General features: G+C 37.1%; 1 long non-coding RNA gene across 2 annotated transcripts in view; it reads left to right on the top strand.

Annotated features, from left to right (window-relative positions):
* The window catches only part of LOC136008516 (uncharacterized), a 141,469-nt gene that overhangs the window by 9,145 nt on the left and 108,981 nt on the right, over nt 1-23,343 (top strand). Inside the window, exon 4 of one of the 2 annotated variants that reach the window (XR_010610118.1) lies at nt 8,048-12,040. The exons of the other annotated variant lie outside the window; for it this stretch is intronic. This is a non-coding gene — a long non-coding RNA (uncharacterized LOC136008516). Of the gene's footprint in view, nt 1-8,047; nt 12,041-23,343 lie in introns of those variants that run through there. 2 annotated transcript variants of the gene reach the window in all.

Here is a 23,343-nt window from a genome sequence, read left to right as displayed (position 1 = left end):
CACTGGCTCATTTCCTAAATCACTTGGCTGGGGCTCTTCAAGAACAGAACTAGATAGTGTGAGATGTCTGAATCTCATGTAATGAGTGAGTTTTCTGGAGGTTAGTCCTGCTGTGCTCATTTTTCTGCTGCAAATTAACTTCATTGATATAAACAAAACTTTGCCATTTTACTTACTTCCTTATTTACCATTCTTCCTTATTTTTGAAAATTAACTGATGCAGCTAAATTATAACATTTCTGAAAAATCCCCAAAACAATACCAAACATAAAACTACATATTGTAGTAACCAAACATTTCTTATCTGAAAAACACTTCTGCACTTTCAGAAACAGCAACAACAAAATATTTAGGGTAGTCGTATAAGGTTTACTGTCTGCTTCTTGCCAAAGCCTTACTGTGTGACTGCACTGTAAACGCTTTCATCACATTACAAGTTAATAGTCAATTGGAATAGATTTTAAATAATAGATATAACACGTATAATAGAAGCAAAAAATGAAATCCTGAACTGAAGACTAATGATGGTTCTGCCACTGACTACAAGGAATTAGTATTTCACTCAAAGACTTTTTTTGGTATCATGTAGGGACTTTGTAACCTCATGGAAACTAGTCTGCATTCAGGGTTATGATAGGTGTATTTAAGTGGAAACTAATAAATTTTTAAGTCACAGTGTGAAATGGAGTTCCAAATGAATTTAATGCAAGTAATTTAACATGTACATATTCAAACAAGGCTTTTCTTTCAAAATTATAGGGTTTTACTATACATATATAATTTACATTTATTATAGTATGTATAAGATTCTCTTACAGATATACATCTTTTGACTTAAAGAACTAAAACAGCATTTTCCTGTTTAAAATATTGGAGATGAAACATCAGTTAGGAAGCTGGTAGAGCAAGGTCTTTTTCAGTAATTCTGGGGGAAAATTTGTGAGACACAGCGCATCTCATTTTGAGAGATTCTCTTCTTGAGAGAGAAAACAGGAATGACCTCACTTTAATGATCTGTGCTCAAAACAAAAAAAGTTTGCAAACTTGGCTGCATTCTGAAGAGAAGCAGGAAAAAAATACTCTCGGCACAGTAGGAAGTTCCTCTGCCTTTCATATTTCTAATTCCAGGCAGCATGCTGTCTGCTCCAAAGAGCAAGAAAACAAATGCCAAGCTTTAATCAGAATTATATTGGCTGTGTAGGGACTTTCAGATCATTTGCCCATTCCTAACAATGTCATGCAGATTCCCTCCAGAATATCAATGTGGAGGCCTTTGCCCTTGCTGTGAAGAAAAGGTTGCAAAATACTGAAGATGAGCAGCAGGTCCATTTGAGGTTAGCATTCCTTTTTGTGATGAGGGAAGGAGGAAAGGGTAAAAATTTTGCTCTAATTTAATTCCTTAATGAAACTAAGAATTAGAATCCCTGCAGCGTAGTGCTAACCTTTTCTCTAGTGTCAAGCAATTTTTTTTCTTCAAATACATCTTGGATAATGCTGTAGGCTTATGGTTATAAGGGTTGGCTTAGAAGCCATTAATAAGACATATTGTACTGAATTTGACAGACCTTACACTGCTACCTCAGACAAAAATCTCTGTTCCTGAGAGTGCAGAACTGATTTTCAAATAAGAAATGTTTGATCATTGCAACATCTCTTTATTTCTTTAGAGGAAATAATAGGTGCTACCTACAATAGTTTATTTTTTAAAATGGGGCAGAGTAGCAGTAAGTAAAATAGTGAAGCTTCACTGATATCAGTGAAACTAAATTGATGTACCTCAATTTAGCAACCTGTTCAAAACAGCACTTGTAATGTTAGTTTTGCTCAGGTAAAGCACTGAAACTAATTATGTGAATTTTAAAACAGAAGAAGATTTTTTCTTTTTTTTAATGTCTTTTCAAATGATTGATCAATTGATTCACCTATATGTTTACATTTTCTCAGTATTGGAGAATGCCTTGCTTTTAGCCACTCATGGGGCTTATCACAAAATGAAATCCAGTACTTATATTTATAATCATGTATTTCACACAAAAGCCTCCAGTTTTCCTTTCTATGATGAATAAAACTGTATTCGAAGTAACACGGCTTTTGAGCAACATTAGCCCAGTTTAATGAACTGAATTCCAGAACTTTTGAAGTCAGATGTTCCTGTCTACTTTTCCCTCAGTGTCCATAAAATCCTCAGGTCTTACCCCTCTTGTTCTGTAGAAGGAAATATGCCTGAAAGAGGTTGTCTTCAATGTCAGTGATTAGACCACACTTAGAACACCATAGCATTTGGACAGTAAGACTGTTGGTGAAAACCTAACAAGGCAGCCAGGTCTGAGGAAAAAGACAATCATTTTCGGAGCATTGGAAATCACTGCTCTATCTCCCCCCCCACCTTGTCTCAGTGTTCTTATAAAAATTTATTCTAGTTTGTCTAATTTTTAATAGCCATAATATATCTATTAAATTTATGTTATTATTTCTATTTTTAAATTAATTATTATCACTGATAAGTGTTAGTTGGCATAGTGTAATAATAAGAAGTAATTACATCCTTTGCCTACATTTATTTTACAAGCTTTTATTGAAAGACTTATGCTCTACTCCATTATTTAGCTTGTAAGCCCTTGCCAAAACCTCTTCTATTTAGAATTCATCTTTCCTGGACATTACTGAACAGGTCTGTAAATTCTGGAAGAAACTTCATCAGGGCCTTTTAAAGCTATATTCATTATAGTGTATCTTTACTGCAAATGCTACACGAGAAATACATTTTAGGAAGCACATAATACAATGATTGTTTTACAATCAGCTAATCAGTTGATCTAATTTCTAATTTGCACTATATATTCTGATACCAGTGCACCACTGTATTTGTCTTTTGTGTTCTTTTCTGTACTCCCTTCCTGATCTTCCCATCCTGTTTCTTCTACATTCTTCATTCTCTAAGATATTCAGCCCAGCTGTCTTCACATGCTAATTTTGTACTTTTGGTTATCTTTTTATTTAAATTAAACTGAGTGAAAAAAATCATTTTCTCTTTCATACCCTTTTGTAATGTCCTAATGTATTTATTCAGCTTAGAATAACACCAATTCTTCCTCTTTCAGGGTCTTTTTTGATAAGGAAATCTGTTATTCTTCTTATCAAACATTATCCAATCTTCTTAATGATTATTCTTTCATCTTTATTTTTGAAAACTAAAGTCTCCTACAGTGAAATAATTCCTAGTGTTTAAGATACCATAGAACTCCTTTATGCATAATGACCCACAGTCACATATTGCTATAGTTAAATAATTTATCTAGGTGGAAAAATTTTATGGTTGCATATTAAAAGGTTGATTCACATATTTACAAATAAACATTGTTTAAAAGACAACACTGAATGAATATTAAAACTTAAAGCTTCCTTCTTATGGTAAATGTAACTGTTTCTGCTGTATTTCCTTGGATCAACAAAACGACTTGCTGTTTCAAATTTGCAAGAAGTTGACGAGTTGCCATTTCACAGGATATTACTAGAATTGACAATAACTGGGGTTAAACTTTTGAGTTCATGATGATGTACTTGTTAGGATTTCATATTACCAGCTAGGAATGTTAGAGAAGAACTTCAGATCAAGGTTTTTACCTGTTCCTATTTCTTCTGTCCCCTTGGTGTATGCTAATAACCAATTGCTCTAAACCTTTCTTAAGGTGAAAGTTATCTATACATCTAGCTGAACTATCTAACTATGCCTTTTAGAGGGTAATACTCAGCTTCTTCATTGCATGGAGCAGCTAAGCATGCATTCAAGATTTCATTGGCTTTTTCTTTTCATTTATTATAATGCGATACATATTCACACTCTACTTCTGCTTCCTGTCTACATTGCTTAATCAATGGTGAAGAACTGATATGTCACAGTGGAAAAAGGCATAAAAGCACTCCAGAAATCACCAAGGCTAGCTAGAAGTGATGCGTGCTAGCTCAATCTATCATCCTCCTTAACCACATGTAGTGAAATAAATTCAGTGGAGAGAGAAAGGTGTTCCACTGTGAAAGACACTGAGATAATTCTTCTGAAACTGCCTAGAAACTACATATTGGAGACTCTTTGTCTCTTCACAGGTCAGTGTTTGAAAGCTAAAGAGGTATCATGACTGCTTCCTTCCGGAATGGCTGTCTGTTAGAAAACTCTGCAGTTGTGCTATCCTCTTTATTTAATTTGTACTTTTATTTCCTTTATTTCTACTTTTATTTATTGTCTGAGTTGTCCTGCATTTATATGTTCCTACTAGTATTGCTTACATCTGCTAATATAATACGAGAGTAGTATGCGCTGTGTATCTGTGGCAAACAAGTATAATTTTATCAGTATCTCTTTGCATAGGGCATGCAAAGAAAGAAATCAGAATACATCCAACTGCACATAGGGGCCTTCCAAAAATCCATTTTTATAACTAGCTGTACAAAGTAACTTGAATGAGAAAGTAATGTAGACAGATATGTCTGAAGGATGGCACGAAGGACGTTAAAGTCATGAAAGTCCTTGAAGACACTTCAGAAAACTAGTCTTTAACTAAAAGGTTCCAAATAGTAGGTCAATTGTGGTGTTTGAGCTATTCAGAATATTTCAAGTATGCAGTTTTCACTTTCTGTCTTTATCTTGTGATATCAGGATTTTCTCTAATGCATTGTATATAACACAGAAATATTTTACTTAACAAGGATCATGTTATCTTGGAAAATGTAAAGCCATGCTGGAGAAAGGGCTTTGTGTGAACTAACTAACTTTAGCTATTACTGTGCTGGGATGGCTATATTTTTCTAGAAATATTTACATCAGATGCCATTGTGCTACAGAGATCCTGTCATATATCCACTGAAAATAAAAGTGGCAAGTTTCATTGCCACAGCAATCATGTCTGAGTGTTTCTCATGGGGAATTAATAATTTAAATAAGAATTTACTTGCCTAAATATCTTTGTGGACTTGGGCCTTGGCCTCCTTAATTAGTTCTCTAATTACAGTTTCACTGACGATACTTGGCATGAACCACAAACAAATTAACTATTACGTTAGTCAGAGGCTTCCCAAACATACCTCTGATTGATCAGGTGAGAACATAAAGGAGTTGTAAAAAAATCAGACAATGTTGCATGCTAGTATACCTAATGTTACTGATAATGTATTCTTAATGGTCTTCTTCACACACTCTTTCCTTTCCTCCCCACTCTCTTAAAAAAAAAAAAAGTCTAATTGGTACAGTGAAATAAAAATTATTAATAAAATAAAATAAAAAAAAATATTGATTAGATTTTACTGTTTTACAAGAGAGAAGATTTTTCCTGTGTTTCACACCACAAAATGCTTAAACCTACATATATTTTCTACTCACCATTGACAATTCCATTATTTTGAAAGAAAAATTAAAATAAGGAAAGCTACTTATGTGTGAAAGAACTTACCGGTACAAAAGTTTATGTATTGGGTCATGTAAATTTATTTTTCTTTCACTTAAAGCTGAAATTACTGTCTTTTCAAATTTGTGCGCAGCATAATCTTTTTTTTTTTATCCTCAAACACAACTTTTCTGTTGCAGTTAGACATTAGAGGGGTAGCTCAAGAAACTCAACGTTATTTGTTATTTTATTAGAGTAAACCATAAGGGGCATCATATATTGTATTCTGTCTTATATTTCACTTGCATTTCCTGATAAAGCTTTCTTTTCTTTCTTGTCCCTTACCTAACCTCTTTGGCTGCTTGTATATCAGAAATCAGTGGACTGCATGCAGCTGGTGTGGTTAAGTGGTGATGACTTAGAATGGAAGCCTAGCCTTCAGGTGTTTTTCCAGCTTTATTCTCTAAAATCACAGGATTCTCACCTCTCACAAAACTGTTGCAGATCTGTGTATATTACATATACAGGGCCTGTTAGGGCTATCTATCAGAAATCTGTCCAGTGTTTCCTTGGCTTTTACAGGTCTCTGCTATCCAGCAAAATCTTTCCTGTGATTCAGTGAAAACATTCTCTAAGACTGAGATTTACTGTGTAGGCCATCAGAGGTCTCTCCTGGACCTCGATCTACACAGAATTTGTATTAAAGGCTATGGTAACTGAATAAAGGATTTTCTTATGTAGTAAGGGAAGATCCTAGTGCTTGGCAATGACAAATTTTTACTTAAAATTGAATTTCACAAATGGGGATATGGTCTCAAATTAACATGAGGAAATTAAGTGAGGGTGAGTACTATATTTTTTAAATCAACCTGGGCTTCTGTCCCTAGCAAACACCATATTAAAACGAAGAGAGAAATTCTGCTGGGAAGGAGGGATAACTGATCTGGCAGTTTTATTCTTCACATATGTATTTGAGCTAATATGACATCCTTGCAGAGATGGCAAACATCATCTGGGATCTAACCAGTGCACTATTTAAGAAAAGAGAAATAACCATTCTCAAAGTAGTTGTCTGCCTTAAAAGTACCATGTCAACATTTCTGATAGAGATGTTGACAATGTAATTTTTCTAGGATGCTAACAGGAGAAGCAGAAATAAGAAAGGTGAGAGGAAGCATAATATTAATCGTTACATAGTAAACTGTCACTGTGTTACAAAGTATTTTTCTTAAAATCAAGAAATAACTAACAGGATTTGCTGTAGAAATTATTCATTTCAGAAACTGGGGGGGAAAAATCACCTTGCAAGGGTAGCTAAACAATAGAATGGATTACCTTAGGAGGTTTCAAAAGACAGACTAGATGGCCATTAGACAGAGCTGCTTTGTACAGGCTAGAACAGTGTACTGGCTGGATTGCTTTGTAAGGTCTCCTCAAACCCTATGAAATACAGTTTCTATAAATAGTCCAGTCACAAATGCCAATGGTAATTTCATCACTAGTTTCAATGATAATCTAAATGCAATTAAAAGTCTCCTCTGCATGCCAGTGAGATACATGGAGCAGCTATGTATCATTATCTTCCTTTTACAGATGGAGATATCAAAGTAAATGATACAAGACAGTAAATGTCTGCAAGACAGCAAAATACAATGTTTCAGAACTCAGAATTATGTCGCCTTATTTTCTTCTATGTGTAAGAGTGAGTCACTGCTTAACAACGCAACTCAAGGTTATGCCTCTTGCCATAACCACCAATTTAACCATAAACTCTCTTAAAGGCAGAGATGTTTAAAAGATGTGAAAATAATAAGCTAATACTATTGGTTTCATTAAGCCTCTATGAAGCTATTTTTCTAATTTAGGGGCTTTTTAAAGTCCCACCTAATAATAATTGAAGATGACAGCGATGTGTTTTAAGAATATAGGATGAAAAATGACCTTCTCCTGCATTTGTGGCACTCAAAGTCTTTATTCTTGAAAGCTGTTGTCTGTGGGAAAGAACACCTGGGGTAACATCTTTTGTTCACATTTAGAAGGACTTTCTTGCTTTGCCAAAGAAAGTGTTTAACAGAAAAAGGTTTTAGTTCTTGGAAAACTGATGATTTGATTGACTCAACAAGATGGCCAAATGATACTTCCACAATTTCCACCTGCTTGTCTTGTTTTGATAAATGTGAAATGATGCAGATTAAGCATTATGAGGTGTATTGCAGGGACACATATGCTCAACCTCTCTGTTACTCTTCTTTCCTCCTTACTTTCTTAAATCACATTTCACAAGAAGGTTGGTTTTGGTCTTCGTATTCTTTTTTTTTTAGAAACCTGACAGAAGGGCTCACAGTCTATCTCTTTTGCTCCTATAACAATGCATCACTTAAGTTCTGCAGCACTCTTTGCTTCATTTTACTGCTCTAAATTACTTGTTCAGAGTACCACTTTTTCTGTTTGACTGCAAAGAAGATGATACTTTCTTTCCTCTCTACTGGAGAGCTAATAATGAGAAAATATTATGTCTGTCTTTGGCAACTAGAAGCCCCTAGAGAAATCTGAAGAGCTGTTACCAGAAGCATCTCATTACTAGTGGGAAACTTTATAATTTTTAACTTACTCTAAGGTTTTTATTTCTCTTCTGTATGTTTGTTTGTTCATTGCTTTTCTTTTTGAAGACCAAATTAAATTTGAAACATTTGCCGTTCAGTGCACCACTGAAGAAAGTCCGAGAACCAGTATGTCTAATGGAAACCAACAATCTCTGTCTTCCCAGTTTTTTAAATAATTTTTACTTCTAGAATCAAGAACCTTTGTCTGTGGGAAGTGTTTTCTCTCGCAGCTGTCAGTCTTCACTAATAAATTAATCAAGAAAAATGAGACTTCTCTACATTAAGAACTTAGGTACTATTTCCAGCTCATAGATGAACTGGAAAATAGTTGATCCAAGAGCTGAGGAGCAAGTTTCATATCTAGATGGGTATTGATTTCTGTTTAGGTATGAGTATGCATAGATGTATATGTATGGAATGCAGACCTAGAGTAAAAGAAACATCAAGGAAAGGAGTGCACCCATGCATTTTAGCTGGACTTGTGCTTCCATATGTGGACAAAGAAGCCACCAAGCAAGCAGTTCAATTCAGGAAAATGCATGTTGTTAAAGCAGGTGATAGAAATAAGTCATTTATCACTGACATTTGAAATCTGCACTACAAATTTTAATTCCTTAGCTATGTCACATTGCTGGAAGGAAGGGGGTGGGAATGTATCACAAAAATTCCATTTTCATGGAATAGGATATACAAACCATGCAGCCACAGGGGATAATGTGGGACAAAGCTTTATCACAAAGTAATTCCTATCCATTAATAAATGTATAATTACACAGGTGCGTAATACATTTACAATGGTCTCTGCACAGAGGTTGCTGAACACAAAAATGGAGGGGCAGTCTATTTAGTACTTATGCCAAGCAAGAGTAACATGCAAATACATAAACTTCCCATCAAACTGAGACAAGAAATTCTGTGCTTATATCTTGAGAAATCCTAACTATGATGTACAGGTTATGTGGACTCTAAGGGCTTAAGCTGATTCTGCATCACATCATAACAACAGGAGCCTCTCCATTTGTGACAAATGTAATCAAAATCATTCAGACTTGACATTTGCAAGGGATGTCAAATGCAACAAGAGCTTCTACTGCTACACCACAAGGAAAAGGCTGAATAAGGAAAAGGATGACCTGTTCACAGAGAGATGTGGTTTTAGTGACAGTGGCCATGATGACACCGCTTTGTCTGAGATTTTGCTGTTAAGATCTCCCAGGCATCTGTGATTAGAGACAGGGCTCAAGGAAGAGAATGATCAGCAATGCATAAGGATCAAGTCAAGGATTACTGGAAGAGTCTGACCCATATAAATTGAAAGCTGCATTGAAGGTGCTGAGAAAGATGGCTGATATTATAACAGTTGAGAACAGAAGAGGTACTCAGCAAGTGGAGAGAAGAGTGTTGCACTCGTCTTCAAAAAAAAGCCAAAAGGATGATTCAAGAAACTGCGGAGTGGTCAGCCATACTTTGGTTTCTGGGAAAGTCAGGAATCAAGTAGTCCTGTAACAAGTTTATGGGCACATGCAGGATAATAAAATGATTAGAAAAGACTGGGAAGGATTTATTGAGTGTAAATCATGTCTGATTGAACTTATTGCTTCCTATGATAAAATAACTATTTAGGGATGAAAAGGATGCCATTTACATCAACTTTATCAAGGCTTTTGACACTGCTTCCCACGATATTCTTATACACGCTCATCAAGTGTGTAGATGTAATCAAACACAGGGGAGACCAATTGATAGTTGATAGGTCCTTGGGCTAGGGTCACATCCAGAAAAACCTGGACAAGCTAGAGGAATAGGCAGATAGGCACCTTGTGAAACTGAGCAAGGACAAGTGTCAAGTGCTGCTCCTGATACAGAAGAGCTCGTACAATGACAACAGCCTGCAGACCAACAAGCTGTGATGCCATGGGGCCTGGTAAGCAGTGAGTTGAGCCTGAGCTAGCAGATATGGCCAGCAGTTCCCTGGTCTATATGAGCAGGAGCATTGCTAGCAGCTAGAGGGATGTTTATTCTCCCCTACTCAGCCTTCATTAGACCAAATCCACAATACTTTGTCCAGACCCCTGATCTAAGAAAGGCAACAAATTGGAGTGTTCTCAGGAGACGGGGCCTAGGCTGAGGGACTGGGAGCACTTGTCCTGTGGGGAGAGTCTGAGAGGTGCGGGCTGTTGCAAGCTGGAGCAGGCTGCCCAGAGAGGCTGTGCAGTTTTCATCCTTGGAGGTTTGCAACACCCAGTAGTACAAAGACCTGAGCAACAATCTCTGACCTCAGAACTGGCCCTGATGTGAGCAAGAGTCTGGACTGGAGACATTCTGAACCCCTTTCCAGCCTGAATTTTCTGTCATTCCACAGCTCTGTGAAAATCCTGTTAACTGACCAGAACAATACAGATGGTATAAATAAATGTGGAAACCATATTTGTGTGTAATTTTGTCCAGTAAGATGTCCAAGGACCGAGAATCAAACCTTAAAAATACTTCCTTTTTTACTTTGCAGAAAAAAGTGTATCTTCTATAAAGAGCATTCCACAATCTGCTAAAAGGCATTTATGAAAAGTTCTTTCTGTTTATTTTTCATTCTGAAACATAAAAACCAGGAAATCAGTTTGTGGCTTCTTTGCTGTGGATGAGTTTCTGCTGTTATTTCTTAAGGATCAGAAGTAGGAGCTAAAAACACTACCAAAGGATCAAAAGTATGTTAACTACAACAAAACAGAAATCCCGAGGAAAGAATGCTGATATGGCTAAACCTGAAGAGAATTTACTTCAGCCTTAATTGTTGCAAAACGTAACAATAAAAACCCCTTGTTTCTTTATACTAAAAGAATATATTGCTGTAGTATCTCTTCTGTTTTGTAGTTTCAAAATCTCTTACAGTCCTTTACAGAGAGAGACTGCTCCTTACTGAGGTCTCATCACATTTCTTTTTGTGCTTTTTTTTTTTTTGCCAGAATTTTTACTCCAGAAGTCTAAGAACTATGCCCAGAGGTGAAAATACTAACTGTGACTGTAAAGACCCTTTGCTGGTCAGAGAGACGTAGGCTTTTGTTTGGCAAGTACATTCCTGTAACGTAATTCTCTTTTTTCTCTATTGTTTAACTAACCACAGCAAAGTCTCTTAGGAGGTATCACTGAGTCTGAAACTGGACAAGTGTCTGTTTTATTTTCTTTTATGCTGGCACACTCTGCAGGCATCCTATGTTTGACGGAACTGAACGTACAAGGTTCTGACAGCTCTTCTCCATCTTTTCTTCCTTTCCTGAGGGCAACAAGGCTCATTGCAGATTCCCTGCCCTAAACTGTGGACTGAACATTGTCCATCTGCACTGAAACAGAAGACAAATAAGTACTGTGAAGATTTTATTTAACATTTATTTAAAAATCACTTCACAGATCTGTTGCTTATTGTTTTTCTCACGTGCAGGCAAGGTGTCTACAAAAGCTAGATTTCAAAATTCCCATGTATCACATTTTCTATTGACTGCAGGAAAAATTCTAATTAATCCTCAGTGTACTTGCTCTCTTTCTGTATCGGAGTGGTTGCAAGTGGGTTAGTTGATAGGTCATTTTATATGAAAATCATAGACCAACATATCCAGAGGTTTTGTGCAGGTTGCAATCTGTAACTAGTGAGTCAGATCTTTTGGCAACATGCTCGCAAACCTGCTAAACCAGCAAACTGATTTCTGAAAATAAAAGTGAAAATAATTATTTATTGGTATGATCGCCTTCTTGAGAAATTTCTCGATTTTGCAGAAGTGTATAGCACAAAGCTATTGCCTCAAAAATTTATATTGATACAACTATTGAAATTTAGGTATAATGATAAGAAACATCTTATTTTCATTAGTTTAGCCATTTGAGTTCCTTTTTAAAAGTGTTAGTAACATGTGAGAAGTATCAGTAACAATACAGTCTTTTAATAACTATCTGATGTCACTTTGTCAGGGATGTTAGTGAATAATATAACTGAACCAAAAAAGTGTCAAGAAAGCCCTGAGAAATTGGTATGTAAAATAGATACAATAAACCATAAAAGATATGTTTTGATTTGACTTCAAGTTGTATCTTTTGTCAGCCATCCCATCCCTAATGATCACATCAAAGGTTAACATTGTTAATAAGGTAAAAGGCTAGATTTTTTATTAAAAGCAACAGTTTAGATTCTTGAAATACTTATTTTTATGTTTATGAAGTATATTTTTTACTTCCTGGAAGAGTTTCATGGTAGTTGCTTTGAGATTAACAACTGGAGATTAACATGGGAAGTCTTCAGTCTCAGTATAATCTGATATTCAATAGCATTTGTTGTATATTACCTTGTCAATATTAAATCAAGAGCTTTTTTTTATGACAGTTATTTTTATGATGATTATTTTATGGAGTCTGCAGGATATCTAACCCTTGAAATTATGGTCTGTCCTGTCTTCTGTGATTTATGTATTTACAGTGTTTTCTCCTATAGGAAAAAGAATAGGGGACATCAGAATAAAATTGACTTCTCTGTGACCAAAATGCCTTTTTCACTGTGCTTCCGCATATGTACACATGGAACATAACACAGGAAAGGTAGTTAATGATGAAAAGTCCACAGAGCTGGTTGGGTTTCTCAGAAACTGCCACTGCTAGATAACACGTTTACAGCAGTTCTGTCTACCTTGCTGTCACAGCAAGCTGGATAAACATGTCTGAGTTACTTTTAACAACCTAATTAAAATCTGAGCCACTACCCATCTTCTTGGGCAGACTGCAAAGCCTGCTTTGAACTCCAAGCACTTAATCTTCAGGCACATCTGGTCTGTCTCCAGAAGACACGTGTCCACTATGGTTTTTGTCAAACACTTTAATGATACTTATGAAATTACTTACAAAATTTCTTACAAAAACCCCACCTGGGGGACTGGATCATAAACAGTGTACTAGCCTTGACACTGAGAAATACATTGCAGTCTGTTTCCATATATGGAAATATGTATATGGGTGCAGAGTATTATATAGTATACAGTACAGTCAAATAATCTCAACCTACGTATGCATATGTACTACAGGTTTCAGTAAGTTTTTAGATTTACACCTGAGTTAATTTATAGTCAGTCTTAAGTCCTTTGGGAGAGAAATCAACGCAAATCACAGCAGTGTAGAGATTTTAGTTTATAAATAAGGGTCAGAGTAGAATATCAGGCTTTATGAAACCTTCAGATAGAAACAAGAAGCTCAACATAAGCCAGCAGTAGGACCTGCGTGTCAAGGGAGGCGATTCTTCTCCTCTACTCCACTCTCGTGAGACCCCACCTGGAGTACTGCATCCAGCTCTGGGGCCCCAGAGGGACGTGAGCCTGTTTGAGTGAGGCCAGGGAAGGATCACAAAGAAGATTAGAAGGCTGGAGCATTTCTCCTATGAAGACAGGTTGAGACAGGTGGGATTCTTCAGCCTGGAGAAGAGAAGATCCAGGGGAGACCTTAGAGCAACCTTCCAATACCCAAAGGAAGCCTACAAAGATGCTAGAGAGAAACTTTCTACAGGGGCCTGTAGTGACAGGACAAGGGGGATTGGCTTTAAGCAGACAGAGGGTAGATTTAGATTAGGTATTAGGAAGAAGTTCTTTACTGTGAAGGTAGAAAGGCAATGGCACAGATTGCGTAGAGAAACTGTGACTGACCCATCCCTGGCAGTGCTCAAGGCCGGGTTGGGTGAGACTTTGGGCAAGCTGGTCTAGTGGAAGGTGTCCCTGCCCATGGCAGGGGGTTTGGAACCTGATGATCTTTAAGGCCCCTTCCAACCCCAAACACTTTATGATTCTATAAGTCTATGAAACACTTTGATTTGATGAAGAAAAAAAGAGCAAACCATCTTCTTTTTCAGGACTCACAAAATTATATATACTTGTTGCTAGTAAATCTTTATTAATTTAAAACATATTCTCTGGAGGTTCCAGATTGAAATCTATTTCATCATAAGTATCTATAAATTTTTCATGTCCAGTACAAAAAATAATTCTTATAGGGTAAATAAAAAATGCTAATGAAGCAGTAGCCATCTATCCACCAAACACATTGACATTATTAAGCTGCAAAATAGGTAATAAAAAGTTATTCTATTTCAAGTACCATTTTTGGAGGAAAACCATGTAAATGTTGATGCATCATGAATTAAAGTAAATTAATCTGATAATATGAGTGAATTGAACAAGCTGCGCAATATAAATATTTTAATCACTTCTTCATCCAGAAGTACCTCATCTACAAAGGAGCAATTACTTTCTGCCTTGTGGGAGTTGTCCTTAATTATGAGGCAGTTCAGTTGGTGCTATACAAAAAGTACATGTAAATATCAAGCATCAGACCCTTGAATTTGTCATTTGCAATAAGAACAGCATTTTATATCCCTTTTTGCAGCTCTGTTTGTGTTTTACACTGGTGATTTTATTTGTTGGTGTTTTTAAAATGAGCAGACCAGTCAATATCAATCTTTTTTTAATCTGTGGATATAGAAACACTTCCCAGTGGAAGTTCAAATGTGTGTCTACTGAATTTATTCATAAGCTTGTTTTTCTCTGTTCATTATAGACTACTCAAAACCAGACTTCCAATGCTTTAAGCTTGAACCCTATAGATTAAAAACAAAGTTCTAGATATAAAACTGTATTACTATGTGTTATATGTGGTGTATACATGCCACTAATCTTACAAAAAGCTTAATCAGCCAATTGTGCACTGGGTTCCTATAACTATATCAAAGGATATTGGAATCTATGAATGGATGATGTATGGCAAAAGAGACCAAATAGTTTTGTGTAGCACAAATGTTTGTAGTAGTGTACTCTATTGGGCATTCCTTATTTGTGGGTAAGGAAGCTATGTCATGTAGCAGAAACGTCCTTGAAACCTCAATAGATGTCATTTATGCATCGCTTCTTTTGTCTTAGTGATGAATTAAGGACTTGTTTTACCTGGTGTGGATTGTCTCCCTTCTCTGTAGTCTGCTCTGAAAACACAAAAATATGGATTAGAATCACAGAATCATAGAATCATAAAATTGTTAAATCAACTAGGTTGAAAAAGTCCTTTAAGATCATCAAGTCCAACCATTACCTTGGATGCAGAATTGTTTACTTCCAGATTACTAATGTCTCCTTAAAGAAAACAGTGTGTCTAGTGTGACACATATAAAACACTGGTTTTATATATCCTCAGAGTGAAACTCATATATGCTTCTGAAACAAAATCTTAGTCCACATCCTATTTCAATTTTACATGAGATATATTTGAATAGGATAACTCATATGCAAAGAGTGTGTATGCATAAGTAAGAAAAAAAGAGAAAAAAGAAAAAAACAGAAAAAAGAAAAAAAGAAAAATATTCCTGGGTCCTTTCAGAGAAGTGCTATCCACCCTATGGATCACTGTTGTAATAAAAAAATGAAACAGAAGAAACTGATTGATCTGTTAAAAGACGTGAGGTGCTGTGAAGTATGTGTTCTGGTTTTGCTATCTTTCCAGCAAATGTCAATTAAACATGAAAAATCATTGTTTCTAAGTTCACCAGAGATGATAATTACCACAAATGTATCTTCGATGCAATTCTAAATTTCCATAATGTACCCTTACTGACAGTGACAGGAGGAAGAATGCTGTTATTCATATCAATGGATGAGGAACTGATCTTAGAATTACTTCATATATACTTTGCTGAATTTACTGCTTCTGCTACAAAAACCCCATTTGTTTCCTGAGATATTTATTTTCAAGATCCTGGCTTTGATTTTACTCTAGTGATTCCCTATGAGGAGTCTTCTTTATTTTCTTGTTTCAATTTCAATCTAACCTATTGAAGAAATACAGCTTTTTTTGAAGCACATGGTTCTTCTGAGATGCAGATGAGTGACAAATGGTAGTTTCTAAGTTGATCTTTGTATCTTTGGGATTTGTGTTTGGCTGGGGCCCATTCAAAGATTTCCATCATACTGTAATATTGTTTTGTAGAAATGAGACATGAAAAACTGAAATATGAATCAAAGTGTCAAAATGCCCTCTGACAGCTATTCTGTGAGTGAACTACATGCTCATATAAGGGATTAACCTAAGTTCAAGACAGTAGGCAGTGCTACAGACAGATAGGAACAGACAGGGAAGAATGGAAAATGCAAAAGGGGCACAGACTCACTTGTAAACATGATTTGTTTACAAATGCTAATGAAATTTCCAATAAAAATAATCTGAAAAGATTTCGACTCATTAATGGAAAAAAGTTGGCACTCAAAATTGTAAACAAATAACTTTCCAGCTGAACATTTTGTATTCCCAAATGAATGTCTTTGAAAAGCCTTCCTCTGTTTCCTTCACTGAAATATATAGGCTTGGAATACGGAGTTAGTAGTCCAAAAGACAATACAATTCATAGGTTATGATTATTAATATTAATAGATTATAAAACAATATGTCTCTTTAATCTTTTGAATTTAAATCTTCTGTCATGAATTGTAAAACATATGGCTCTTTAGTTTAATCTTTTTAATTTAAATCTTCTGTCATGAAGTAGGAAATTATTTTATTTTCAGTATTGCTTGGAGCATCGTCAGTGAGTCTTACCAGTATTATTTATTAAGCTGCAAAGGAAAACTTCAAAACCATCTACAATTAGAACTTACCCAGTTGATACCCTGGGAAATTAGTTATAATAATGAACAAATTCACCTAAGTATCCCCTGTTTGCAATGTCATTCATCAATCTATTAATAACTATCTGTTAATAACAGGTAAGTAAAAATGAATACTTTAGGTTTTGCATGCTGGCAAAAAGACTTAATTTTGAGATATCCTACTACTCCAAATTTACTATACCATGTCAGGTTTGTTTACCAAATTAAGCATATGAATAAGTTATTCTGTGGAAACATCCAAATAGTCTTTATCTTTTTAACCTGGAATTTTGATAGCTAAATTCCAGACATTTTACTTAGTTTCTTCTTGTAAAACTAAAGCTTTGGCTTTAATTCTATACTCATTTTCATCCTGTCCTTCTACATGATGAGTCATGAAACTTACATACAAAAAAATTAACATCCTTTTCCCCAGATTGCTGGACTCAGAAACTAGAGCATGTTGCATTCACTAACGTGACTGTTCAGGACTGTGCTTTCTTTTTCCAAAGTCTTCTTATGAAGCATGATACCTCTTGACACTTACAGAATATGACATTTCTGCATTCTCAAAACACAGTGTATGTGCACCGTTGTATAGTGTTTGTTTTCATGACATTAATCATTACAATTAGTTTAATTTAGCATAGCTGCATACACTTGCCTCATATGAGAATCTAGGCTAGGTATTAATGTGTTGCCTTCTGCTGTATTGCTGAAGCAACTGCTACTACTAGCACTGTACTAGGTCTGTCCGGAGTGGAGTTAATTTTCTTCATAGCAGTCCATATGTTGCTGTGTTTTACTCCTAACTGGTTATTGGTGTTTTAAACAGGTAATTCTTGCTTCTTTGCAGTTTTCATGATACAGAAAGTCATTCTTTCATAAATATATTAATTCTGCATGATCAATCCACTGAAAGAGACTGGAGGAACTCGGTTTGATTTTGTCTTTACTGTGGGTGCAACCCTTACCATGGAAAAAATGGTTAGTATGTTACTTCAGTTTATAATTAGTCATAGCACTTAATCTATGAGTGTCTCTATACCAGAGTGCACGCATAATTTAAATAAACAGAAGGGGTTTTAAAGAGCAAATATGTGGCTTTAAAAAAAAAAAAATGTTCCTAAATGTCTTTTTCTCAATGTCTGAAATTGTCATATTTCTTCTTCCTGGAAAGGTAGTTGTCATAAAAATTTAGAGGAAAAAGAAGCCAAATTCCATCCTTTTTCTGACACTTTGTCTCAGCAAATGTTCATGTCATTCATGGGTCCTTTTATGCATTTGTTGCTCTCTTTTCTATTATGGATATATATGGAAAGATTCAAGACAGTTAAAAGTATCTTTGTCTACAGGAGAAAGTTGCAGGTAATGCATTCGTACAGCAATGCAGAGTATCCCTTATCCCTGGTCTGTATGAGCCTGTGGCACCATCCTGTAAATAGTGTAGTGTATTTCTTGTCTCACTTGAAAGTCCAGCTCAGAACTGATGCACTATGGTATTATTATGTATCTCATCCTCCATACTTTCTGTAGAAAATTAGTTTTCTACGGATTTTTGGATGAACTCAGATTTATTATGCACTGTCTATTGAAAAATAGGGTGTGAAAAGGGGTTTGTTATTCATTTCTTTATTCATGTTCACCTTCTGATTACATAAAATCCACCAAAATTTCATGATTAATAATTACTTATCTCTCTTCTATCTATAACTAGTTCTTTATTCTATTGTTTGCTTAGAAACCTCTCATCTTCTGCCTGAATACTTTGATTTTCCCTTTTTTGTTGTTATTATTCTTGACAAATGACAAACTTTTTAGACTAAAGCACTGTGTATGGCACATGGGAAGAGAAAATATGAGTTAGCAAAACAGAGTATCCAAGATATCTGCTGATGTCCTGGGTTTACCAGGAGCTGTTTTGCTCCTTCTTAGTAACTGGTGCAAGCTCTGTGTTTTGACTTCCAGCCTGGGCAGAGAGCTGATAACACCGATTGTTTTTAAGTAATGTTTATTCTGGCCAAGGACTTTGTGAGTCTCATGCTCTGCTGGGGACGAGGGAGGCCGGGAGGAAGCAGAGACAGGACACCTGACCCAAACTAGCCAAAGAGGTATTCCATACCACAGCACGTCATGCCCAGGGAAGTAACTGGGAGTTACCCGGAAGGGCACTCTCTTTGGGGGGGTCGAACTCGTTCGGCAGTGGTATTGTATTCTCTTGTTATTTTCTCTTATCAATATTATCATTGGTGGTAGCAGTAGTGGTCTGTGTTATACCTTAGTTACTGGGCTGTTCTTATTTCAGCCCACGGGAGTTACATTCTCCTGATTCTCCTCCCCATCCCTCCGGGAGTAGGGAGGGTCGGGGGGGCAGTGAGTGGACGAGCTGTGTGTATCGGTTTAAACCACGACAGCTGAGAACAGAGATGTTAGCATCAAATGATAGAACAGTAAGGAACGGAAGCTTTCTTTTTGTTCATTTTCATTTTGAAGAGACTTTTGGAAAAACAAGAATATAAAGTTGGCATAGTCCTTAAGCTACTGAGGTAGAAGTGTTAAGGTAATTTACATTTCCTTGTTTGGTTGGTGTTACATGTGAGTAGCTACATGGAGTTACAAGTGTTCTATGTTAAAAGCTGACAGAGAGGTATCTGTAAATTCTAGATGTAAATGTTGATTCCTTTTATAATTGCTTCTACATTTTAGACCATTTTATAATAAAAATGTTATCAGATTGTTTCTGATAATCTATTATATACTTCTTTGACACACTAAGGAGTTGACTCTTAGATCCTAAACTTGGCCAGGGATGTTAAGGATAACAGGAAGGGATTCTACAGGTACATAGCAAACAAAAAACAGAGTAGGGACAATGTAGCCCCTCTAAGGAAACTCTCGGGAGAACTGGCTACACAGGATTTGGAGAAGGCTGAGGTTCTGAATGACTTCTTTGCCTTGGTCTTCACTGGCAAAGGCTCTGACTGCACCACCCAAGTCTTAGAAGGCAGAAGCAGGGACTGTGAGAATGAAGACCTTGGGCCCACTGTAGGAGAGGATCTGATCTGAGACCATCTTAAAAATCTGAACGCACACAAGTCCATGGGACCTGATGAAATCCATCCGCAGGTCCTGAAGGAGCTGGCGAATGAAGTTGCTAAGCCACTGACCATCATATTTGAAAAATCGTGGCAGTCAGGTGAAGTTCCTGGGGACTGGAAAAAGGGAAATATAACCCGCATTTTCAAGAAGGGGAAAATGGAAGACCCGGGGAGTTACAGACCCGTCAGTCTCACCTTTGTGGCTGGCAAAATCTTGGAGCACATTCTCCTGGAAGGCATGCTAAGGCACATGAAAAATGACAAGGTGCTTGGTGACAGCCAGCAGGGCTTCACTAAAGGGAAATCCTGCCTGACCAATTTGGTGGCCTTCTATGATGGGGCTACAGAACTGATGGACAAGGGTAAATCAGTTGATGTCATCTACCTGGACTTGTGCAAAGCGTTTGACGCTGTCCCACACGACATCCTTGTCTCTAAATTGGAGAGATATCAATTTGATGGGTGGACCACTCAGTGGATAAAGAACTGGCTGGATGGCCGCACACAAAGAGTTGTGGTCAATGGCTCAATGTCCGGCTGGAGACCAGTAACGAGTGGTGTCCCTCAGGGATCGGTGTTGGGACCGGTCTTGTTTAACATCTTTGTCGCTGACATGGACAGTGGGATTGAGTGCGCCCTCAGCAAGTTTGCCGATGACACCAAGCTTTGTGGTTCGGTTGATAACACTGGAGGGAAGGGATGCCATCCAGAGGGACCTTGACACACTTGTGAAGTGGGCTGATGCCAACCTTATGAAGTTCAACCATGACAAGTGCAAGGTCCTACACCTGGGTCGGAGCAATCCCAGGCACAGCTACAGATTGGGAAAAGAAGTGATTCAGAGCAGCCCTGTGGAGAAGGACTTGGGGGTGCTGGTCAATGAGAAAATGAACATGAGCCGGCTTCAGTGTGCACTCGCAGCCCAGAAAGCCAACCATATCCTGGGCTGCATCAAAAGGAGCATGAAGAGGTCGAAGCAGGTGATCCTGCCCCTCTACTCTGCTCTTGTGAGACCTCACCTGGATTATTGTGTGCAGTTCTGGTGTCCTCAACATAAAAAGGACATGGAACTGCTGGAACAAGTCCAGAGGAGGGCCACAAGGATGATCAGGGGACTGGAGTACCTCCCGTATGAAGACAGGCTGAGAAAGCTGGGTCTGTTGAGCCTGGAGAAGGCTGCATAGAGACCTAATAGCAGCCTTCCAGTACCTGAAGGGGGCCTATAGGGATGCTGAGGAGGGACTCTTCATCAGGGGCTGTAGTGACACAACAAGGGGTAATGGGTTAAAACTTAAACAGGGGAAGTTTAGATTTGATATAAGGAGGAAATTCTTTCCTGTTAGGGTGGTGAGGCACTGCAATAGGTTGCCCAGGGAGGTTGTGAATGCTCCATCCACGGTGGTGTTCAAGGCCAGGTTGGACGAAGCCTTGTGTGGGATGGTTTAGTGTGAGGTGTCCCTGCCCATGGCAGGGGTGTTGGAACTAGATGATCTTGAGGTCCTTTCCAATCCTAACTATTCTATGATTCTATGATACCTGTCCATGAAGGCCTTGTAAGCAACAAATCATCTGATTACATTAGAATCATACTATTACAGAAATTTAAGTTGCAAAACTAAAAAGAACTTTGGATACACTTGCTTAGCCTTTTTATCTCCTGTAATATAACTTATAAAAGAGGAGGAAATCCCATAATCTGTATTTATCACAGTGGAACTAACTTCCCTAGAAAAGATAGAAAGTTAAGCCTTGATATCTCATAAATGAAATAAAGATATATATGGTAATAACTGTTTTTCTGTAGAACTCTGTGAGGTCAATGAGACCTGGTGCCAAAAAGGAATCTCAAAAAATGCATTTTGTTTTCTGTACTGAGAAGAAGATTTTCTCTATTTTTTTCTCCTCAGTAAAATGAAAATTCAGAAAGAAAATTACAAACCACTGAAATTTTGTATATTCAAATGAGTGAAGAAAAAACACGGACAACCTTTTCAGTTACTTTAAATGGGGGGGGGGGGGGGGGGATTTAAACTGCATTCATCTTTATTTTAAGTATTGTACAGCACCACTAGGTGTCATCATATCTATTATTAAATCCTATGCAACAGCTCTTACCAGTATGTAGCAGCAAAAGCTGATGACTTCATCAGCTTCATCACAATTTTGTATAAAAAGAAATAAAAGAGGTAAAAAATATAAGACATTATGAAATTGGAGAAGTTAATCCCTGAAAGCTCAGTCACACAGAAAGAAAAATTCTATAAAATCAGAGATTTGGAAGTTTAAAACTAAAACTATTGTTTCATTAACTTCTGTACAGATTTTTCTCTTGAATACATAGAAGCCTTCTTTTAATTTTCATTTGATACCTAATATTACTGCGCATTAGATCAGAGAGAGTCACAAAAGCACATAGGCACATAGCAAGAATAAGCTTTACGTTTTGAATTATAGAGTACGAAAGGTCAGTCCTCCGGGACTGTTACTCCTGGGTGGCAGGCATATCCCCTTTGCTCTAAATGTTTGCAATTTTCATGCATATACTGATACAGCTGTTCTTGCCTAAGCATTTGCTTCCATGCTGTGCTTTTTAGCACTACAGCAATACATCAGAGCTGTGTCCGGGTGCTTTGATGACATCAAGCTGCTAAGTATACTTAGCACCTAACATACTAACAGGACTTGCTTCTCCACCAGTATGAAGAAATACTTTTGCGTTAGTTTCTTTCTGTTTAGAGAAAAATGATGGCGAGATGGTATTTCTCCATTTTGTATGATACAGAACATATCAGGCAGGTGATTCAGGACATAGCAGACCCTTTTCCATCTACAGAAACTCACAACATACTAGTTTCACTGTGAGAAGCATTCCTTAGCCATCTGACTCTATGCCAGTGAGCTGGGAATAATTTCCGTCTTTTGCATGGATGGCTACACAATCCAATGGCTGTAAGGGAGCATGGTAATCAGGTAAGCATCTCTAATTCATAGAATCACAAAATAGCTAGGGTTGGAAAGGACCTTAAAATCATCAAGTTCCAACTCCCCTGCCATGGGCAGGGACACCTCACACTAAACCATGTCACCCAAAGTTCTGTCCAGCCCGGCCTTGAACACCACTGGTGATGGAGCGTTCACAACTTCCTTGAGCAACCCATTCCAGCGCTTCACCACCCTTACAGTAAAGAACTTCCTCCTTATATCCAATGTAAACTTCTCCTGTTTAAGTTTGAACCCATTACCCCTTTTCCTACCACTACAGTCCCTAATGTAGCTAGAATATCCATTTAATCCTGGTCTCCAGACTGTGCCTCTGAACTAGTTAGGCATTTTTACCAGCTGTTAGCTGGAAATCTAGAATCTATCTTGGTGATCTCCTCTAGACACTACCTCCCTCAAAACCTCCTCATTATATTTTCGTTGGAAAATATTTCTGAGGCTTTTTCTCTTTCATAACTGTCTTACATGAAAGCCTCGTGGCTAATTACAGAAGCATGACTTCTAGGGAGAACAAAGACCTCAGACACTGCAGAATCTGGGACTATTTACTTGAAATTCAGCAGAAGTTTAAAGGCTGCCACTGGAAAGTGAAATAGTCAAATATTGAACTTGTTCA

Source organism: Lathamus discolor, chromosome 2, assembly GCF_037157495.1.
Source record: "Lathamus discolor isolate bLatDis1 chromosome 2, bLatDis1.hap1, whole genome shotgun sequence".
Taxonomy (NCBI): domain Eukaryota; kingdom Metazoa; phylum Chordata; class Aves; order Psittaciformes; family Psittacidae; genus Lathamus; species Lathamus discolor.
The sequence above is the reverse complement of the archived record's forward strand: the minus strand, read 5'-3'. Positions and strand labels throughout refer to the sequence as shown.